Raw genomic sequence first — 24,115 nt, 5'->3', positions numbered from 1 at the left:
TTCGGAATGTTACGAATGACACTTTTTCTGTGGCAGCTTGTTGCATGCAGGGTGGAATTTACTTCCGTTGGTTTCCGGTAAGTACTGGTAATGATTTTGTTCTCTTTTATTTCAATCTTAAGGTCTAGGAAGTCAATTTGAACATTGCTGATGTGGCTGATAGGTTCTATACCAAAGTCATTGGTATTGAGATAGCCCATATATTCATTGAGTTCATCTTTAGTTCCCTTCCAAATTAAGATAATATCATCTATGAATCTGGCCCAATTGACAATGTGCCTGGTGAATTTGTCTTCTTTCATTGCATGTTTGAGTTCATAGGAGTGCATGAAGCAGTTTGCTAATGCAGGAGCATAGCTGGCTCCCATTGCGATCCCTTTGGTCTGCTTGAAATATTCTCCATTGAATATGAATATATTGTTCTTGAGAGAGAAGTTAAGGAAGGCTTTGGTCATTTCCACTTGGTCTAGGTGTGAGGCTGATTCATGTTTGAGTAGAAACCCCATGCTGTTTATGGCTAATTCATGGTCTATTGATGTGTATAGGGCTTTGACATCTAGCGTAGCCATTAGGAAATGCGGTTCCCATTTGATTTTGGCAAGGATCTCCAAGGTATGCATAGTGTCTCTCAGGTAGCTCGGTATTTTTATGACCAACGGTTGTATAACATTATTGATGTATCTGGTTAATGTTTCGGTAATTCCTCCTATACCACTCAGAATTGGTCTGCCCTCTGGAATAGTGTTGAAAGCCTTGTGGACTTTTGGCAGAAAATAAATAGTTGGCATAATGGGGTGATCTGTCCTAAGATAACTGTACTCCTCATCTGTTATCAGCCCCATTGTTTTGTAATTAGTTAGTAGTTCCTGATGTTCTTTCAGAATTTTCGCCTGTGGGTTGTTTTCCAATTTGACATAGTTGCCGGGTGTTTCCAGGTGGTTGAGTGCCATTTTGATGTAATCCGATTTGTCCATTATTACTATGTTACCACCTTTGTCAGCTTCCTTGATTATAATATTGGTTTCCTCTCGCAGATTTTTGAGTATGATCTGTTCTTCCTTGGTTAGGTTGCCCTTGGTCTCTGTTTCATGGGTCCGTTGGCCTTCCAATTTGTGTAGATCCATGGTTACTGCTTGGTGGAAAGTGTCGATATAATTTTCTGCATATAATTGCGGCGTGAATCTAGATTTGGTTTTTAGTTCCGGAATCGTCATTGCTATATTCTGGATGCCCAGTTCTTGTAAGCATTCTTGCTTGCTTTTGTCGTTATCTGCCAGTGTACTGAGGAGATGAATGTCTTCAACATCCCCGATAGTAAGTGGGCTTGGTTTAGGTGTTATTTCCGGTGGTTTGTATACCGATGTCTTAGTAGAAAAGAATTTCTTAAGCTTAAGGCGTCTTGTAAATTTAAATAAATCAATTTATATGTCTACGAAGTTGTTCCTGCTGGATGGGGAAAATGAAAGTCCTTTGTTGAGCACTTTCTTTTCAGCATTTGTGAATTCTCTATTGGACAAGTTCATGATTAGGTGTTCTTCTGTCGCTGTCCCACAGTTTTCTGTGACTGGGATCTGGTCTGTCTTTGCTCTATTTCTTCTTCCAGCTGTCTTGCGTTTTCTGACTCTTCTTCCTCCTCTGCTTCTTCTTGTTGGGTTCCTGTATTTATCAAAGGTTTTGCGAAAGATACCGTTTTTTTGTTGTTGTTTTTGGGTTGTGGTTTCAAACGGCTTGCTTTCTTGTGTAGTTTGATTTGATCTACAAAACTGCGTTTGATTGGTGGTATCTCTGTTGTTTTCCCACATAGGTCTGGTGTTTCCTCTGGTTCACTATCAATTTCGGAGCTAGCCCCTGAGCTGTTTGGGGTGCTTTCTTTGGATTTAGGTAGCTGTTGGTTCTGGTCATATTTAGATTGATAGGTGAATACTCTGTCTTCTCTATAGTCTTTGTCATCTCTGAAGAATTTGTGCAGTTTTCTCATTTTTACTTCATCTCGGTGTGTTTTCAGAATTCTATACATAGTTTTGTAATTTTTCTCTTTGGTAGTTTTTGGAGCGTCATAATCTTCTATCTCTTTCTTTAGTTCTTCAATTTGAATCACAACCCTATCATGTTTTCTTTTGCCGTGTTCTATTAGTAGTTCTATCATTCTAGTTGATCCAAGTATTATGTTCCGTTCCCATTCATCTGCTAGATCTGAGTCCAGTGGGTCGTCAAAGTCAGGGAAAATAAGGATCCTCAGGCCTCTTGGTATTCTCTTCTGTTCCGCGTATTCCTGCATTGTTGTTTTTTCCCAGAATTTGTTGATTTCTTTTTTTGATAGTTTTTCAAGCCTCATAAATTTATGCTTGAGGTCCTCTTGTAGGTTATTGTCTCTAAATGCGTTGTCTGTCGATCCTCGAGGGGCAAAAAGTGCCCTGATGTCCTCATTCCTTGACATCATATATTCCGCCATTAATTCGTTTTATTTTCCTGTTGCAATTATTGGAAAATTCCAGGTGCTTGAGCATGGGCTAGTTCCCTAGTGTGAAGATGAGGTGAGTTTTAGGCTCTAGGAATGGAACCTGCCAGTGCTAAGCTCCAATTATGCGGTGGTTGCGATTTTGGGCAAGATCACAGGAGCGGTTTTGGGGTTTAGCCTAAGCCCCAGTTTGGTAAATTAGAAAAGAAAGGTTTGTTGCTCCCGGATATCTTGCTTGTAGTTTGTGAAATAATTATTTCTGACACCTTGGTCAGTATGAATTACTTCGTTTATTGTTCGTTGTTTTTCTGGGTGATTTTTTCTTTTTAAAATACATGTGTTTATGAAAAACACTCTTTGGAACTTGACAAGCAAGTTAGGTCAGCCGACACGTGTTTCGACCTTCCGGTCGTTCTCAAGGCTGAACAATATTCAATTAGTGACAAGGTAGTGACATATTACATTATTTTCAGCAGTGGTGTTTAAGGTGATGTGCAAGCATAGTGATAGGTAGTGACATAACAAAAAACACGTTGATATGTCGATATACAGAAGGTTTAAAATTGGGAGAAAAGGAGGGAAGAAGAGACGAGAAAAGTAAGTAGCTGGTTAAAAAATTGTGCTAAGAGTAGGATAGATGGAGGTAATTGCCTCTTACCCAGTTGCGGTTTGTGCCCAAATGGGGTTCTGTAATACAAACTGTCCTTTACGGCAGTCCTGGCTCCTGTTGGGCCCTGGGATGAGAAAAAATATATGTGTTGGGGGGAGGTAGGGACTTGCAAAATGTTCCTTGCAAGGTGTGTCCATGGTCCCATTTGTCTGGTTGGGAATATTGGCTGTGGTCATTGCACATGAACACGGTTGAAAACACCAAGGGCTTTTCGCGAATAGCCCTTGTGTGTTCCCACCTTTTGGGTGTGTTGGCGGCAGTGCAAGCAGTATCATCAAGATATGTAACTGTCCAAAGGTTGGAAATAGATGGTCCGGGATGTACATCAGGGGCTTTTTGAGAAGTACCCCTGTGTTTACCCAGCCATATAGAGCATTGAAATTGCATATCCTAGTGTTGAATAGTGAAAAAGGAGAATTATTAAAATAAGCCCTTACTGCTATCCATTGCCCATGTGTGGGCACGGAAGCTTTGTGTCCCTTGGGTGGGATGGGAGGCTTACCTCTATGTTCCGTCTGGAGTACTGGGCGGTGCTCCGCTGCTTTTGCACACCGCGCTGGGTGCCGCCATTAAAAGCTGTGCGTTTCCTGTTGACTCACGTCAGTCTCGGGTCGCGCATGCGCAGGGTATAGTGTCTTAACGCTGGTCCCGGCGCATGCGTGTCTTGGTAAGCGACTTGCGCATGTGCCGCGGATCAGTGAATGGCACTCAACGGATGAGTGCTTGTGAGGTGGAACGGGGGTGGGTAGTCCTAGCCAATGGCTGTGAGGTAGGAGGGATCTAAGGGGAGCCTGAATTATTAATGCAATTAGAAATCCCTGTGGGGGCTGAGGAGTAGGAGGAGAGGTAGAAGAAGGTAGAATAAATATAGGAGATTGTAGAAATAATAGTAGAAGTGAAAGTTTACAGGAAGACATTTAAATCATGGTCTTTATTAAGGCCATTTTTCACACATCTGAAATGACAAATTAAACGTGCTTCCTCTTGTCTTAGTTTTCGGATTCTGTCTCCTCCTCTTGGGCCCAGTCGGACCGTTTTGAGTCCGATGAACCTTATGTCACTCTTATTTTCCATTTGATGGTTCTTCTGCCAGTGGTTTGCCAGTGGCAGTTTGGGGTCTTGTGAATGTATGCTGTTCATATGTTCTCTAATCCTGAAGCGTGTCTCACGAATGGTGCTGCCTATATATATTTTGTTGCAAACACAAATAATTGCATATATTACAAATTTGCTTCTACAATTAATGTGCTCAGTGATGTTGAAAATTGGGCAGCCTGAGAATTTGGCACATTTGGTCTGTGTTGCATGCTTACACATTGAGCATGTCCCGCATTTCGTGAAACCAATTGGTGTCATTTTGCTGAGCCAGTCCTGTGCCACGATATGTGCCACGATATGCTTGTCTGCAAGAAAGGAGGGGCTCAGTAGGGTCCTTAGGGTTGGTGCTCTGCTATATGACATGCTGGGATATGTTTTTAGTTGCGGCTTGATATGTTCGTCCATTAGGAGAAGTCCCCAATGTTTACTCAAGATTTTTTGTAATGCATAACTGTCTTTGTTGTATCTCGTTACAAATCTTATTGTTGGATTGTCATCATGTCTTCTGGGTTTGGGATAAAGCAATGTTGATCTCTCTTTTTGGCAGGCTTGTTTTCTTGTTTTCCAGACGGAACATAGAGGTAAGCCTCCCATCCCACCCAAGGGACACAAAGCTTCCGTGCCCACACATGGGCAATGGATAGCAGTAAGGGCTTATTTTAATAATTCTCCTTTTTCACTATTCAACACTAGGATATGCAATTTCAATGCTCTATATGGCTGGGTAAACACAGGGGTACTTCTCAAAAAGCCCCTGATGTACATCCCGGACCATCTATTTCCAACCTTTGGACAGTTACATATCTTGATGATACTGCTTGCACTGCCGCCAACACACCCACAAGGTGGGAACACACAAGGGCTATTCGCGAAAAGCCCTTGATGTTTTCAACCGTGTTCATGTGCAATGACCACAGCCAATATTCCCAACCAGACAAATGGGACCATGGACACACCTTGGGAGGAACATTTTGAAAGTCCCTACCTCCCCCCAACACATATATTTTTTCTCATCCCAGGGCCCAACAGGAGCCAGGACTGCCGTAAAGGACAGTTTGTATTACAGAACCCCATTTGGGCACACAGCAAACCGCAACTGGGTAAGAGGCAATTACCTCCATCTATCTTACTCTTAGCACAATTTTTTAACCAGCTACTTACTTTTCTCGTCTCTTCTTCCCTCCTTTTCTCCCAATTTTAAACCTTCTGTATATCGACATATCAACGTGTTTTTTGTTATGTCACTACCTATCACTATGCTTGCACATCACCTTAAACACCACTGCTGAAAATAATGTAATATGTCACTACCTTGTCACTAATTGAATATTGTTCAGCCTTGAGAACGACCGGAAGGTCGAAACACGTGTCGGCTGACCTAACTTGCTTGTCAAGTTCCAAAGAGTGTTTTTCATAAACACATGTATTTTAAAAAGAAAAAATCACCCAGAAAAACAACGAACAATAAACGAAGTAATTCATACTAACCAAGGTGTCAGAAATAATTATTTCACAAACTACAAGCAAGATATCCGGGAGCAACAAACCTTTCTTTTCTAATTTACCAAACTGGGGCTTAGGCTAAACCCCAAAACCGCTCCTGTGATCTTGCCCAAAATCGCAACCACAGCATAATTGGAGCTTAGCACTGGCAGGTTCCATTCCTAGAGCCTAAAACTCACCTTAATTTTGAAAGTAGGTAACAGAGACAGCGTAGATAAAGGTTAAAGAGTAACAGTGAGAAACTGGTGCCCTGTGGAACGCCACAGTCTACAGGCCTGGATGCGGAGGAAGGCCCCCCACAAATGATATTTGAGCTTCTATCTTCAAGGAAGGAGGCGACCCAATCAATGGCATCCTGGGAGCAATTTCCTGAGGTGTCTAGGGCATCTCGGAGCTTCCGATGGTCAAATAAATTGAAAGCTGCCGAGAGATCCAGGTGGATCAGAAGGCCTGCCTTCCCTTTTTCAAGAATGCCAAGCATTTTGGTTTGCAGATCCAGTAGCGTGAATTCAGTACTATGCGCACTTCTATCCAGATTGTTGTGAGTGGAGGAGATTGTTTTTATCAACATAGTCCTGAAGTTAACTTGTGGCTATTTTGTCCAGTATTTTTAGAAGGAAATTGCAATTTGTGATTGGCCGGACATTAGAGGGGTCCTGTTGGTCTAGACCTGGTTTTTTACCAGGGGGGTGACTGTGACTGTCTTGATTTCCACCGGGACTTTGCGGTCCGTGAAAGATGAGTTTGCCATGCCACAAAGATAAGGGGCAAAGGTTTCAGGGTTATCTCTGATAAGCTTGGGAGGAAGTACATTCTCTGGGCAGGAGGTGCAATTAATGGTGGAGAGTACGTTCTTCATGTCTTCCAGCGAGATTGGGGTGAACTGGAATTTTGGCTCTTCTATATGGGCGAGATCTTCAGTTGTTAATAAGGAATAGGGTGCATCGTTGACTTTGCACTTATTGTTTCTCAAGCTTTTATAATCTTGTTTTGAAACGCTGTTTGCACTTTTTCGCAGTCTTCCATAGTGGGCTGGAATGGAGGGGACAGAGTAGTTGGTTTCTCAATAGATTTTAAAATTTTGAAAAGCTTCCCTGTTGAGTTTTGCTGCGAAGGATATTTGATCGTTGTAGTAGTTTTCTTTTAGTACTGTCAATTTAGCCCTGTACATACGGTCAGTATTCTTCCAGATCTCTTTATTAATCTCAGAGGGATCTTTACGCCATTTTCTTTCTAGTTTTCTTTGATCTTTTTTAAGTTTGGTGGTTTCCGCCATGAACCAGCCTTGATGGTTGGGATTGGGGCGGGCTTGTTTGTTTTTAATGGAGCGTATTGGTTTAGCAGCTCTTGGAAGTGGCGGCAGTAGGTGGATACAATTAAGTCCCATGAGTCTTCTTCAGACCTGGTGTTCATGATGTTGTTAATTCCTTGAAATAAAATGGAAGGTGTGATTTTTTTTCAAGGTTTCTGCCTTGGACAGTCCTGGCCGTATTATTGAGCTTTGTGATCTTGTTTGTTAGAGTGAATCTAGATTCAACTTTGTAGTTGTCAGTCAAGATGCAGGCTAGGGTGTCTATCACTGACATATCCACATTATTTGTTATGACCCATGTCATGTCATTCTAAGGAGAAGGATCTCGCATTGTGTACATCGAATCGGTGAGGGGAATAGCTTGAGGTCTTGTCTTGCTATTATAGCCACACCACCTCCCTTTCCAGACTCTCTATTTTCAAAATATATATTATAGTCTAGGGGAACTGCAATGTCGATAGCAGGTCCTGCAGGTTCTTGTAACCATGTCTCTGTGAGAAAAAGGATGTCAATGTTTACGTTAGTAATATAGTCATGAATGTCTTGAACATGTTAATTAAGGGATCTTGTGTTGAGCGGTGCGATTTTAATATTCGAGTAGGTGTTGTCACTGCCTGCAAGTGATTGTCTAATTATGATCTCGCTTTGGTTGTCTATGCTTACTGCAGTGGCTAGAGTTGTGGTTGGTACATTTCCTGGGTGGCTTGCCGCTGAATGCTGCAGTTTTGTAAGTTCTATTGGAGGATAGGGCTTGTCTGTGTCGTATCCGCCGGGTCAGGACAGTCGCCAGGTGTATGTGATTTGGGCAAATCCTATTTAGAGTGTAAAAAACTGCTGCACTAGGTGCAGGTTGTGTGACTTTAAGTAGCCCATGACTTACTTGGGGGTCGATTGGAGGTGGAGAGACATGGATAGAGTAACGTGCCGATATGCCGATGCCCCCCGTGGACAGGTGTAGACCGGCTTGTCATGGAAGCGCCAGCGCTGAAGGGCCTGATGTTTCTTTAACAGCGACTCCAGTGATGCTGGGAACTGTAGTTCCCCAGGTACGTTAGGGCAGTACAAGCGTTCTGAAAACAACATGAACCTTATCCAAAAGCATACTTGTGCAGAGATCAAAGAACCTAAAGCAGGTTGTTAAATGCTGACAATTATACAAATGTAAAAGTAGAAGAAGCAATTATGCTTCACGGAGTGCTGAAGTTTAAATATCCTCTAACAATCACAAGAACATGTAAAATGACAATAGTTTTACTGCGGTAGATTACAATAATGATCGCGCAGCAGCAAACTATTGTTTAAACACAGATCAAATCAAAAGTGCGTGCTCATGCGGTTTCAGTTTAGAAATGGTAATTTAAGTGTGACGTGCTGTGTGGCAACGTCTTCCTAGGGCTCAGACCAACCTGTGGGGGCAGGAGTCAGAGGCTGATAAATATTGTTCTGCCGGGACCCGCGTAGACCAGCTTGTTGAAGAAGCACTGGGGCTGATTCACCTGACGTTTCCTTAACAGCGACTCCGGTGCTGCTGGGAACGGTAGTTCCCCAAGTACTGTATTGCAGTACAAGCGTTCTGAATACAACGGGAACCTTATCCCAAAAAATACTTGTGCAGAGATCAAAGGTCTTAAAGCAGGATGTTAAATGCTGACAATTATACAAATGTGAAAGTAGAAGAAGCAATTATGCTTCACAGAGTGCTGAAGTTTAAATATCCTCCAGCACTTGCAAAAACATGTAACATGACAATAGTTTTACTGTGGTAGATTACAATAATGATTGCGCAGCAGCAAACTATTGTTTACACACAGATCAAATCAAAAGCGCGGCTTCATTCTGTTTCAGTTGTTGAAATGGTAATTTAAGTGTGGCGTGCTGCGTGGCAACGTGCTGTGTGGCAATGTCCTCCTAGGGCTCAGACTAACCTGCAGTTACATCTTGGCTCCTCCACCTCCAACTCCGTCAGGGTCAGTCGCTTCTCCAAGCAACGAGTTGGTGGTAGATCTCTTTCTTAGACTGGGGCCTCCCTTTGAAACAGCCTCCCTGCCTCTCTGAAACTTGAGGAGAACCATCTTCGGTTCTGGAAGCACCTCACGGCCTTCCTCTTTGTTTCTGCCTTCGCTCTTCCTCTCCCCTGCTGATCTCTGTCTGCTTCGGCCCAGGGCACCTGCCTACCCTCTGATTTCTGGCCCAGATCCCTGCCCACCCAGCTGCATACCCGCATAGCCTCCTGGCAACCCTTGCACTTGGGTCTGTATCTGCAAACCTGCAGTCCCCTTCCTGCACTTATTATACACAGTTGTCTGCACCTTATTCTTGCACTTTCCACCTGCTGGCCGCACTGCTTGTTGTTGTTTTGATCACGTGTTCAGCACTTTCCACTCCTCCCCTTCCCCTTGCACTTCCCCCCTTTCCTCTCCCCTGCACCTGCATGCTCTCAATGTCACTGTGCCTAGTAATATTGTTGTTTGGTCCTCCCTTGTATCCTTCCCTTGCCTCCTCGCACCCTGAAACACTTGCGTATGGGCGCAATATAAATAAAATACCATATCATAACATATTGTCATTCTTAAGTATTTTCATAGCGTTTCAGCACAGATTCATATATCTTCTTCGGAACATTCTTTTTCTGTCATTAGACTAACGTACATCCATGCCACACACCATTTTATACATGGCTGGATTTCGGCAACTCTGCAAGGGACATCCTTCTTGGTAGTTGTATTCCACTGTTTCAGTGTGAAGGTATCTTTTGAATGTCTGCCTGAGTGCATATTGTCTTTCATATAATCAACGGGTTATAGACATATCACATAAACTTGTGCATGGGTTCAAAATTGTAACTCTTCGTCTGTCATTCCAATAGGATGGTGTTGAGGGGGCGGTGACTTAGGAGAATGCGTCCACCTGTTCCTCTAAATTCACCTCTCTGGTTCCATTCTCAACCAAATACTTTTCCTCCTCTTCTGCAATTCCTGCTTCATCTTCTTTATCATCTTGTCATATTTTCTTTTCTTTGGAACCCATATTTTTGTCACCACCCTCAGGCGGTCAGTATTCTTTACATGTTCATCCACACTCCAGGTTATCAGATGACAATCTCCTGCTGGTGCACAAAATATCTATTGTCCTAAATATTTTTTACGATCCTGGGGATAATAGAACTTTGTTCCTGGAGGTGCAAGAGAACTCTTCTTTATATTCTTTCGAGTACTTTCTTCTGTCTGCGTCTGTTCTTCAGTATGTCTTTTAATTTCAATCATTATCTTCATTCCATTAGCTTTCCTAGCTGTTTTCTGGCATTGTCTCATGATCATCCTTATGAGACAGAATCCCAACATTACTATCAGTAATATTGCTCCAAGTAGTTTAAAAGCATTTGCCATCCAAGATGGAATCCATCCAAACAACAATGAATACCAATTGTCTCCTGCTGTTTCATCAGCGTCATCTTTCATCTTTGTGTGCAGGGTCATCAGCATCGTTATTGCCTCTGTCAGGGTCCCATTTTCTCTATCACGAGGTGGTGTGAACATGCAGAAAGATGGTCCAACCTTGGGGCACACGCCTACTTCCATTGCTGTTATGAGATCCAGAACATACCTGTTCTGGAGAGTCATCAGCCTGAAGGCTCTCAACTCTTCCTTTAGCATTGAATCCTTTTCGTTTTGCAATGATCATCTGCAACAGCTCCCATCTTGTAATCTAGAGCCACTTGGCATTTACCACAGCTTGAAGTCCTGGTGTAAATATAGATGTCATTATCATGGCAGTCTTGCTGAATAGTTTGTGCTCATCAGGAATGTCTTTAGCTCTTATTGATTTTGATGAGAAATAGTTCTCTCTCTTCAGTCGGCGAAGATGAAATTATCTCTTCTTTCTGTTATATTCATTCATCTTTGAGAACTCTTCAATATGGCAATCTCTTTGGGGACTCACTAGTGCTGGAAGCTGTACATTTACAATGGCGCACACTCCTCCCAAATCCTTAGGCAACTGCATGTAGGGTCTGGATCCGCAGGCCAATATCGATTCATCAGAACTGCAGATCCTCCATTCATTCCTGCTACTTCAATTGTTTCTCCACATCCTTTGTTCCTTCCAACAAAGACCTTGCCATCATTCTTAAAACAGGATGTTGCATTCTTGAATTGCAGTATATGCACCAGTCCTGCTTCATTATCAGCCCAATTGGATACATTTTCATGCTTAGTCCATGATTCCAAGCATTCATCATACACCTTTTGTACTCTGTGGACAGCATATTTTGCAGCAAGTATGCAGGGCATGATACTAGTCCATCCATCCCATCCATTTCCGGTTGCTATATGTCCATACACCAACAATTGTGCTCTTTCCCAGAATCCTGGCTCCCCTGATTTTTCAGTCATATCTGAGCAATTCATTCTCTTGATGTCAAAAGCTTGTATCTTCTCCAAATTGTGATGGATATATAGTTTTTTGTTTTCCACCATAATACACTGTCCATGCTTTTTGTCTTTACGTTTGTATCTTCATATTGAAAAGTCTGTCTTGATTGCCATCTTAAAGTTGCCTACTTCCCTTCAAATTGGCCTCTCGTAGTACAAGCTGCTAGAGGACTGAGGCATTTTGCATCTTGTGGAGACCTTTCTCTTGCAATAACTGTTCTTGCCGCATTCCTGGCATACAGTATTAATGAGCACACATAACAACTCTCTTCTGACATTCTCTCCCCCACCTCATTTATGTGCTGATACCATAAATGATTTGCCAAGTGAGCTGATTCATCAACGTACTTTCATTATCGTCCTCAGCATCTCTTTACTCGTGAAATGAGTTTTTTAATATCACAACGTAAAAGCGTTTTGGGTTCTTAATAGGGACAATGGGAATAATGAGACTAGTGCTTATAACGTGTTAATGCTAATATTATAAGGAGAATATTAAAAATCAAAATGCCACAGAAAACTTCAATAATTATTTTTTCGTTTGGTTCACTTTTTTCATGGAGCTACAGTTGTTACCCCTTGGAACATTTCCATTGTTACCACTTTTATTTTGAATATGCAAATTCTTATAATTTTAACTCTAAGTCATAAATGTATAACAAAAATTGTAAAATGATTGCCAAAACCATTCCAAAAATGATGGAGCCATTTTTGGGGTTTCCCAAAAATTGCACCATGTTTGTAGTTCTTCGTATTAAAGCTGGATAAGACTGAAGCATACAAGAGAAAACAGCAAAGAAGAATGTATGCACGATCAGCAACATAAAAGCTCAAATATTCTTTTCTTCCTTCAATTATTTCATAGAGCCTCATTATGACTTGTGCGGAATGGGTTTTACGGCGCTGGTAATGGTGCTGGCGCCGTTAAACCCATTCCGCACAATTACGAGGTGCCCTTGCGGGACCTACACTGGACGTCTGGTTTTTCCAGACATCCATAGTGGGTGCCCCGAGCGGACCAGGGAGCTAACAACGGGCCTGTTCGTAATGGGCCCATTGTTAGCTCCCTCCCCATTCCCATTGAGCCCTATGAGGGCTCGAATGGGAAAGGTGAAGGACCGGGCCCGGGTTCCCTGAAGGAGGAAATACCGGGCCCTCCATACTCGGAATGGCCTGGTATTTCCCCATTCAGGGAACCCGGACACGATTTTGGAGGCAGCCAAAGTCGTAATGAGGCCCATAGTCTTTTCTATCTTCATCTAAGGAAAGTGTTCCAGAATTACTGCAGATTAATTAATCCATAAATCAGTCCTAATCTAAAAGTGTTTGGCTTTCTTTGTCCATGTTCTTGACCATCGATCGTGTGTCATTTTTTTCTTGCTCTTTTCTTGCTTCACTGTGGGGACTTGCTTCGGTGGGGATACTTGCTTCGCTGTTGGTTGGTACAAGAGAGGTCAATGTTGCTTCACTTTTATAGGGTTTGGCATCATGCAGGTGGATCCAGGCCCTTCTTCCTTTCAGCTTCAAAGCAGTACTGCTTATGTCCTCCACCTCACATGGGCCTTCAAATTGAGGGGTACTCCAGGTGCACCCAAACTTGCGTACTGACACCTGGTCCCCTATATATACTGGCGGTGCCTTTAATCCATTTTCCAAATTGTCTTTTTTGTTTACATTTGACCCCTTCTGTTGACGCTTGATCTGTTGAGAGATAAAAGAGATATAATAGGATATGATATGATCAATTATTTATAACGCGCCTCTAGGCAAGTGTTTCTAGGCAATGCAAGACAAGGAAGGGAAGACAAAGGGCGGACACAACAAACAATCTTACTAGGCCTTCTGTCATTCAGATCATCCAAGTGTAAGTGGGAAGAAAGAGGAGAAGTGCCAGGGGGGGATGAGGGGTGGAGTGTGCAGTGGCAAAACAGTATGGTAAGTGCTGCCAGGGTGGTGGCTCAAGTAAGTGGAGGGAGGCAGGGGACTGTAGGGTTGCAGACACAGTCCCTAAGTGCGAGGGGTGCCCAGAGGCAGTGCAAGGGGCTACTGGTCATGCAGGAGCCTGGTGCCCGTGAGTTTTAGAGGGTGGGCAGGTAAACAGTTAGCGCAGTAAACAGTAGCATCAGCAGGGGAGAGAGAGAGAAGGCAGAAGCAAAGATGAAGGTCTTGTGTTGCTTCCGGAACCGTAAGTGGTCCTGCTCAAGTTTGAGAGAGGCAGGGAGGCTGTTCCCGAGGGTGGCCCCAGCCAAGGACAGAGATCTACCCCCCCACTCGCTGCCTCAAGAAGCATCTGACCCTCAGAGAGTTGGAGGAGGATGAGCGGAAGGCTCAAGAAGAAGATGTTTAGGAAGAGAGAGTAGGTGGTAGTATGGTCCGCGGCCTCAAAAAAGCCTTTTGGACAATGCAGAGGGTCTTGAACTTGATCCTTGCAGCCACCAGGAGCCAGGGAAGAGATTTCAGGGCTGGAGAGATATGATTCCTGGGCTTGAGGCCAAGGACAAGTCTCGCGGTCCAGTTCTGGATTAGTTGCAAAGGGTGAAGTGTGGAGGCAGGCAGATTTAGAAAGAGGCTGTTGCAGTAATCTGGCCTAGAGAGAACCAGGGCTCTGGAGACGGTGAGCTTCTGGGGGAAAGTGAGAAAAGGAAAAATACCTCTGAGGAGGTGCAGCTGGCAATGGAACTTCGTAGAGATGTCAGAGATGTGGGGAGAGAAGGAGAGGGCGAGTTGAAGATGACACCAAGGTTTTTTGCGTCACAGGAAGGAGCGGGCAGTGGGCCCAGGGTGGGCGACCAGAGCGAAAGAGGGAAAGCGGGAGCAGGGGTCCCAATGAGTAGGATCTCAGTCTTACTGGCATTAAAACAGAGATCGTTGGAGGCACACCATTCCTCAGTCAAGAATGAGCGAGAGAGCAGAGGAGGCTGAGGGGAGCCTGAAGGAGAGCTGAGTGCCATCTGCATAACACTGAATGTTAGAAGAGAAGGTAGAGATGAGGTGAGTCAGAGGTGCCAACTAATGGTTGAAGAGCCAGGGTGAGAGGTTGGAACCCTGGGGAACACCACATGTAGAGAGAGTGGTGGTGGAGATACTTTGAGTGATCATTTTTAAATAATCATGCATTTCATTGCCTAGTGCCCTCGCTACACTGTGGGCGTCTGTATTTGCTCTTGTTGGGTGCAGGGGGGTGAGAGGAGTTCTCATTCGGCATCCAGTCACCAGCTCATGGGGCGTTAAATGGTGATCTGAACCAGGTTGGTTTTGCTGTGCATATAATGCAAGGGGTAGGCAATATAACCCTCCTTTCTTTAATGTCAATTTAAGCTTTGCTATCCTTACCTTCAGAAGTCTATTTAATCTGTCACATATCCTGATGTCTAACGGGTAATAGGCCAAAGTAAATGTATGCTTCATACCTAAAAGTGAGACTATATTTTCAAAAAGTTCACTCACAAAATGCGGTCCATTATTGGATCGCAAATCTTTGCACACGCCCCATCCTGGAAATACCTTGTGGCCTAAAACCTGTGCAGCGCATGCAACATCGGGATGTTTGCACAGACCTGATTCATTCCATCTGGAAAATGGACAAACTACAACTATTAAGTATCGATAGCCATGCCATGTTTGAAACATATCCACATAATCTATGTGCAAATGTTGGATGGGGCCATTAGGTCTGGGGTTTACTCCTCTCACAGTTTGTAGGGTGTGCCCTGCTGTAAATCGCTGCCACACAATAAAGTTTACAATGAACTGTGCCACATGCTCACTGAGGTTTGGTATGAACCAGTCTTCTGCTATAGTAGCAGCTAGACTCTCTTGAGTCACACGCACGGGATAATGGAGCTGCTCCAATGCTACTCTCAACATTGCTAGAGGCATAACTGGCTTTCCTGTACTGTCCTGTCTCCATATTGCCTGAGTGGGGGACAAAGAACACCCCCGCTTTTTCCATTGCTCCTTTTTTTCTTGCGATGCTCGTACCTGTATCTCAATTAACTGTACAATGGGCATCATATTAAATCCTTCTCTGACCAACATGCATCACCCTGTCACTTTTTTCAAATCTTTGAATTCATCTTCATACATGGTTGAATAACATGCAACACGTTTGGCCTCTAAGCCTGTGGCTTCATTCCCGCAAGAGATTAAGGGCCTGATCACGACTTTGGCGGTAACCCTTAAATCCGGCGGTAGCGCTATTACCGCCGGATTTAAGGGTCCGCCAAATCAGGACTTTGGCAGGTTTCGCCCCAGCTCTGAGCTGGGGGGAAATCCGCCGAAGGTTCGTGCTATTACCGCCGGCGGGAAATCTGTCAGCGATAAGAGCGTGAAAATTCCCCATTGGGGAATGGGGCTTTCCCGAATGGGCTCAATGGGGAATGGGGATTAACATTACCGCCGAACTCGTGATCCGGCGCTATTAGTGCCGGGGAGTTCGGCGGTAGGGCTAATACCGCCGGCAGTATTACCACCGGCGTTACCGCCAAAGTCGTGATCAGGCCCTAAATCTGTTCTTTTTGAATGCGCTGCGCTTTTCACAATGACTATGGTTGCTGTAAAGCTTAAGGCTTCAGTTTGTCTAATAGCCCCGCATGTTGCACCGGAGTGCCGTCTGCACTAAGGAAGCCCCTCCTTTTCCAATGTGCTAGGCATGCTTGTACTGTTGACGTCACATAGGCAGATGCAGGAACGAGTTGCTCCAGCGTCCACAAGAAATGAGTATGGCTTGCCACCCATCGTCACCTTAATCCTTGGTTCCTCTTGGGGTTCTGGTGCTACAGATAGTACTGAACACATCAGGTCATCCTGTGGGCTATCCTATTGTAGGTATAAATTTATCCACATGCCTGTGAAAGGATTCCCTCCCACCATAGTCACACTCCCTAGTTTGGGTTTGACTACTTGTGTAACTCCCGTGTCCATCTGCCATTGTGATGCGCCTGTCTGTTGCATTGGAATATATTGTATCTGTTGAGTGGGTGGTTGTTGCATTTGCATAGGTGCTTGCTGTTCCTGCCCCTGTAATGACTGTGTCTGCATCGGTACTTGTTGGAATTGACAAGGTTGTGACAATTGTGTCTGTATTGGCACTTGCTGAAACTGCTGTGGTTGTGGCTCATGAGCCTGATTCTGCATGGGATCTTGGGCATAATATCCGTGTGAATCTCTGTTATATTGTGGTGCATATCCCACCCCCCCTCTTGGAGATTGCCAATTCTGTTGTTGCATGCTTGCTCTGCACCTGCATACTCTAGCCACATGTCCTATCTTTTTCCACAATTCCAACATATGAAGGGTTGGCCACCATTAAATCCTCCCCTTCCTTGAGGGTTCTGAAATCCCACTTGTCCTCCTCCTCGAGGTGCATTCCCTCTGCCTCTGATCTTGGGCATTGGCTATGTTATACTGATGTGGCAACTGTACTATTTGCACCATTTGCCTCTTCTTGCTTTCTACCTCCGTTTTCTTCTTGTCTTAATGCATGATTGCCAAATGCATCTCTGGCCATTGTTTTGCTTCAATTCCCACCTATTTCTTTAACTGCTTCTGTACTGGCTCTGGCAGTCCCTGACATAATATATGATACAATAATGCTACGGTTTTATCCCAAGGTTTGTGCGTCTCCGCACTATACCTATCTTGAATATCCTGAATAAAATCAATGGGGTATTCATCCTCCCTCATCTTCCTAGTCAGTATCGCCCCAATATCCCATGTATCTGGATATTGTACTCTAAGCGCTCGCCATAGGTCTGCTCTACAATTATTGAATGGCCTTCCATCATGCACTGTGTTCTGCCCAGTTACTTTTGGATACCCTGCTCCTTCCTAAATGTCATCAGATCCCTCCCCTAAAATGACTGATAATGGGCATTTTATATTGTCTATAGCTAATATCATTCCTGATCTTCTTTTCTCTAATTCCTTAATCCATTTTCCTGCACCAGTAGTCAAACTAAGCAGTATGCATTTTAAATTATCCTTATCCATCTGGGTCCACGGTATATTCTGTGGTCAACCCCCTCCTTTCTCTAATATTGGGAATTGTGAAAACTCTGATCCTTTGTCATACCTACCCACGCTCCTTGTCGTCCAGCCAGCATTATCATCACCTGCTTGTTTTCTCCCCAGCAATGCCCTTAATCTGCTTACATAAAGCAGGGACGCATCCCCAGCACTATGTGACTGTACTTGTGGTTGCTCGGTATATGGTATTGGTTCTGTGTTTTCCTTATAGGGTCCTCTAAATCTAACCATTTTACCCCTTTATCTATGCTTGATACTCTATGCTTGATATTCTTGAAAATTCATGTGCACACCTCTTCTTACATTTTCTTATTTTGTCTCCTTTCCTCATCTGACATCATTATGCCCCAACTTGTGTGACTACTATCCTCTTTCGCATCCTCAAGATCTAACTCACTTAAGGATATAGTTATATGATTGTCTGCTCTGACGTCATTTGAACTTCTTCATATTCCTCTAAAGGATGCTCCTTGTTCACCCTCTTGAGTTCTTTACCCTTCCTCATTCCTCATTTGTCTATATAGTTTCCCCATTCTTGTTCCTGTGGACTCTGTGTCTTCTTCTCTCCATGTTGGCATATCCAATGGTCCTTGCCACCCTTCACGGGATGGTTGTGACCGTCTCTCTTCTTTGGTTTGCTCTTGCATTTCCACGGGTATCATGCTTCTATGGCATAAATATTTAATCTCATCACCTTTAAATGTCCTACTTCTGTTCATTTCGTCCTCCCTTCTGCTTATTTCCCTTCATTCCTCTTCCTCTTGCCTTCTATGAAACCTACATGCTTTCAAACTCTGGGCTTCTACTTCTTTTCATTTCTCTTCTTCTAGCTTCTCCTTCTTTTTGCCTCATATTTTCTTCATTTTTCCCTTCACCTACATTCTTTGTCTTTTTCTTGTTTATATAGCCTCTCTTCTTCCTTCTCTTTCGCTTTCTTATCTAGCTCTTCCCTTTCCTCTCTTTCTCAAATTCCACCTATACCTTTGTCATCTAGTTTGAGCAATATTTGTCCTCCCATCCATTTATTCTGTACTATTGTCGTACCCGTGGATATATCTGTTATTCTTCCTTGTTTCTTTGCCTCTTATTCTATCTCTCTCTGTTTGTTCTGTCTATCCTTTTTCTCATCACGCTGTTTGCATTCATTGCTTGTCTGTATATATTTACATTCTGTACTTTTGCTAACTTCCTCTGTCTCTTCACTAGTATAGGCAAGGGGTCCATATGGTGGATTAACATACCCTGCTGCTACTTTCAATTCCTTTACAGGGTAAAATCCCTTATCTTTATTCTCTATATCTTGTTTCTCAGGAGGGGAAAGAGGAGCTGAAGGTGTTACGCAGTGCTTAATTTGTGCCGGTGGTTGGGGGTGGGCCCCACCAGCAGAGTTATTTCAGCACCAGAACTCATTCTGCCCAGGGGATGAAGGCATTCACCAAAGAAAGTTAACAAGAAAGGGTTAACTTTCTTTGATGAATTCAATCGCTTGCTGAGGCCCAGTTACGTGGCGCCAGCCGTGCTCCCTCCAATAACAAATTGTTGTGGGTGGGGGTGGGTGGACTCTAGTGAGCTGACAGGGCTGATTTTGTTACAAAAAGAAGCAGAGGTGATCCCCTGCCTCCCCGCCCCTGCTGAATGAATGAGAGGGGCCCGGCAGCCTTTCATTTCTTCCCCAGACCAGAGTCATCTGGCCAGTGCTAATGGAGTTTCCATGTACGCGAGTTAAGCAGAGCCTTTGATTTATTGAGCAGCCCTCGCGCTCATCATGAGGCTTGATTTAATGTTTAAGTAGGTTGCATGTTTAATCTTTATCAATCTGTGAACTCGAACGTGTTTATCCAGCAGATTGACGCTTTGTTCAACATGAGGCTTGATTTAATGCTTAAGCGGGTTGCATGTTTGACCTTTTTCAACTTATGAACACGAACACGTTTATCCAGCAGATCGCCGTTCTGAGATATGCCGCAGCCCGGGTTATACTGGGTCCGACCTCTGGTGGTGTTTAGAGATTGTCTCCATATTTTATGGTCAATCTGCTGTTTGTTTTTAACTATATTTACAACTATTGCAGCACTAGCGATTTAGAGCTTGTGTGACAGTGACAGGCTACACTATGTCTATAATTCGCTTGATTTCTGTCAGCTAACTTCATCCAGGCCTACAAACAGGACGTTACTTTGGAAATAGCTTTATATACAAAAATGAAATATGCACTTGCTTCACTAAGGATGTTTCTCTGTAAACTAGCATGCTATAATGGTCCATACACTGAATATTATGATATGATATGGCATTTATAATGTGCCTACACACAAGTGTTTCAAGGCGTGAAAAATTAGGTTTGCTTTTTCTTTTCTTTCACGTTTTCTCATGCCCAGCACTTGATGCACACATGATATGATAAACATCACCTCATTGTAACTCTTTGAGCTTGCTCTAATGGAGCCTCACCATCAAACCTTGCACTAGAAGCGCCTGCCAGTTCTTCTTAGAGTTAATGACTTAATTATTTGGCACTGTAGGTGTGCTACTGGTGTAATAAAAACGTGTTAACCAGGTTCGCCTTCAGGCACTTCATTTATAAGCACTATACATGTCCTTCACTGAAGTCCTGTAAAAAACAAGTAATGGCAAAGCTAACAGTTTTGGCTTTTGTATAAGTATTAGGCATTTGCCAGACACTTTTAGATGCCCAGCCCAGGTATTTGCACCATTTTTCACCTGCTACCTTATATAGCCAGGTAATAACACTACGGCAGTGCGTGCCAAGTGCCTTTCCCATGCCTACACAAAAGCCCAAACTGTTGGTGTTGCCAATGATTTTTACCCATGGGGTGAAGCTGACCTGGCTCTCTGTGACAATGCTAACGTGTAAATCAACGTGCCCATATGGAAACTGAGTGCAAAGCAGAAAGAAGATGTTACACAAGCTACTAGTCAGCAGGGGGAAACACTGGAACACTTGTGGCAGCTAAAATAATTGTAGGTAATTAGGAGGCATAGATTTCATTGGGTTGCTTATGGAGCTGCCAATCAAATGCCCAGATGCTGTAGTTTCTGTATAACTTCCACCTTTAACTTCTGGTGCCTGTCCTGCTACTTATGTGCAAGGCGGCACTACGGGTGCTGAGGCAGAAGATAAGAGGGCTATCCCGAACATAACCTCCACTTCAATATGAATAGGAAACCTACATAGAATAGACATTTAGAGGCCAGTGGCCATATCCTAGGTCATAGCAGGGGATGTCGAGGGGGGAAGGGGTCTGACCAGGATCACAAACCTTGGCTCAAATAGTTGGATTTCAAGGTCTACAGTAATAATGTCTTGTAGAGTTTACTTACAAAAAACGCACATTTCTAATTAAAGCCACATGGCAGCATGTAAATCATTATAGCAACATCTTAAGCCAAAAGAATATTGTTGTGGTTTTAATGTTAAACTATAACTCCCAGAATGCAAGTTGATGCCAAACTGAAAAATCTAGTTAATCCCACAGTACTTTCAGTGATTTAAAACATGTAATAAAATAAGTTGTGAAATAAACAAAGATAGATATGTGTGCTCCTTCTGCATCCATCTCACTACTAGCCTGTGCCAGCAGTTGCTGCAGCGCCAAACATGTGACATGGAGCAGCAGCAGCAATGCGGTGGGCTGGTGGTGGGCCAATCTAGATCTAGCACTGAACTGGCCTGGGCCGTGACGCCCGCATTGCGGGCGGCGCCCGCCGGTCCCAGCCCGGCATTGGGGGGCCAAGATTATTTGGGCCCTGGCACTTATTTTTTTACAAATTAAGCACTGGTGTTACGTCTTCCCCTTTATGCTGACTAAGCATCCACTCCCTATAGACTGGGTCTTCTTTCACATTCTGGTACATTTTCCAAAGCTCTAGTACTGCAAGTCTTTTCTCTAGCTTCTTTCCCTTATGTGTGGCATGTAAATATGTCGTCAGGTTTCGGAATATAGTGTTTGACAACAAGCCTCCTGGAGGCCAGGACATAAATGTCTTATTGGTCGTGCCATTCGGAGTGGTACTGCATAATCTTGGCTGTATATCTTGGCAGTGTCCTGCATAGGTGTGTGAGAGGTGTTTCTTTCATTACGACAAGTCAATTCAGACTGTCAAGACTTACACATTTTTCTTACTTCCAAATTAACTGAATATATAATTTCAACATTTTTGAGCAGACACCATCAATTGCCACTCATATTCCAGGCAATCAGGATATTTTCCCTACCCTCGTTTATTATTTTTTTGAAACAAAATGTATGTGACACAATTTTTTGAGCTCCTTCGTTTACACTTTCCGTAAATAATTTGTATAGCGTTCTTGGTTTTTTAGTATGCTTAAACTGTCTTTTTTACTTCTATTTTAGTTTTGTCTAATTCTAGCTTTTTGACCAATGCCCATCTTTTGTCAAAAAAGTATAAGGAAAAGATAGTTATTTATTTATTTATTTACACTATTCTTTCTTTATTTTTGCTGTTTGTTTTAAACACGTTATCTTTTATACAATCATATTATACCCTTTACATATGTGCACTTCCAATATACATATATATGTTCCCCTTTATATATGTCTTTCCCCACTACTTTAAAGGGTGTATTCTCCTCTCCTTTTTATTTGCCCCCAATGGGAGTTTGACACGCACAATTCTGCCTGGCTCTACCAGTAGGAATCCTTAATGTTCCGATATGGAACTATAGTGTGTGCCCTTTTGATCTCGCTTGAGGCCATGAATTTGAGGTTTCCTTATCTCTCTGCTTTATCTAATCCCCAAAAATCCATTTACTCTTTATGTCTCTTATTTAAAACGTAACACAATAAAAATCCCTTCCCCATATGCTTTTACCAACTTCATTGATCTACTTATGTCTGGTACTCAGCTTGAGTGCCCTGGCATCGACTCTCCCACAGTCAACCACTGTGCCTTTCGTCCGCCGGGCACCTGCGTGGACCAAACAGGAATTTCTTCAAAGGGGGACCTGTCGGTCATATGTTGATCACGTGATTCTTTTTTAGCGCACAGCTCACTGCAGGAAACCCTGCACTTGTCTTGCTTATACCAGGAGCCGTTGATCGTCTGGGAATCTAGGTCTGGGTTCTAGGTCTGAGCTCTAGGTCAATTAGACCAGAACCATCCGCACTGATACCAAATGTGCTCTAGCACCTTAAAGCATCTGTTGTGCTAGATGGAATTACCAGTAAAATATTTCAGACCACATGACTGGACAGACTCAAAAGACGTGGTAAAATACTACTTTAATCTCAAGAAGTAAAGCAAGGCGAATAAACACTCATCAAGCCGATTCATGCAAGATCGCAATGTCTTTTCGGTTGTATTTAGCTTATTTAATGCTAGATGCTTCAAATATGATGTCATCCTATGTGACAAACTCTAAAACCTATCGAGGAGTGGGACTGGATTAGGGGTTAGGGTCTGTATTAGGGGATCATGTCTACCTGTAGAAAATGTGCGTGTTAGTCCCTCATTGGTGGTCTCTTATCTGTGAGGCACACCTTCAGCTACTTCTAGACACGTGGTGTAGGCCACAGAATAATACTTTCCAACATTGTATGCAAAAGTGCATGGCAGGCTATTTTAATTGTTTGGCAGCCCAAATCCACGTATATAGGAAACGAAACCCAGGTGGTTGGAGATGCGTCAGCTCTCCCCTTGTTTCCCAATTCGGCCACCCTCTCTCATTGGTAGGGCTCATGCCAGTGCCTTCTGTTTGAAGACTGACCTTGCTAGTCTGCACTGTCTTGGGACATTCAAGGGAGTGTAGGTACACCATTATCTTAGCTCCAGGCCTAATGACTAGCCTTTCTTTGCAAGCTCCTCATCACGTGTTACAAGACCATAAATTTGTTCATTTCGACAGTGCTTTTAACACCATTTTATTTAATTATGCTGGGTGCAGTTCTCCTTTTAGACTTTTGAGACTTGCTCAATCTATTCCATATTGACTTTATGCCCTTTCCATTAACCAATATTTGGCATCAGTAAATGTTCTTGTTCTTCCTAATTGTTGGTAAATATGTCCTTGCACATGGTCTTCCCCTTTGACTCCCTTTGTGCTTTCCTTTATCTCTCAAAATAGCATCCTTGGTTCACAGCCAATGTACTTCTCTATTTTGCAAGGGAAACAGCTTCTTTATCATCTTTCCACATTACGATTCTGGGCTCCTATTTTGAGGTAGTTGGGTTGATTGTAATGAGCCATCGTCCATCTTGTTCTGATGGTAGTCCTAAACGTTGAATAAATACCTCTTATAAGCAAGCTTCAATGTATTCTTTCACATATTTACAGTTATTGACCAGTGAGTCACTTCATTCTTTCTTTTATTCGTAAGTACTGCATCATGGAATACATGTTTCTTTTAGTGCTTCAGTTATATCGTCATTCTTAAGTATATTTATATTGTTTCAGCATAGATTAATATATCTTCTTTGGGACATTCATTTGCTGTCATTAGACTTTGTTTAATGTACATTCACTTCACGCGCCATTTTATCCATGGCTGCATTTTGGCAACTTGGCAAGGGACATCCTTCTTGGTAGTTTTCTTCCACTGTTTCAACATGAGGGTATCTTCTGAATGGCTGCCTGA

Source organism: Ambystoma mexicanum, chromosome 8 (assembly GCF_040938575.1).
Source record: "Ambystoma mexicanum isolate Mex_15411 chromosome 8, UKY_AmexF1_1, whole genome shotgun sequence".
NCBI classification, from domain to species: Eukaryota; Metazoa; Chordata; class Amphibia; order Caudata; family Ambystomatidae; genus Ambystoma; species Ambystoma mexicanum.
The sequence above is the reverse complement of the archived record's forward strand: the minus strand, read 5'-3'. Positions refer to the sequence as shown.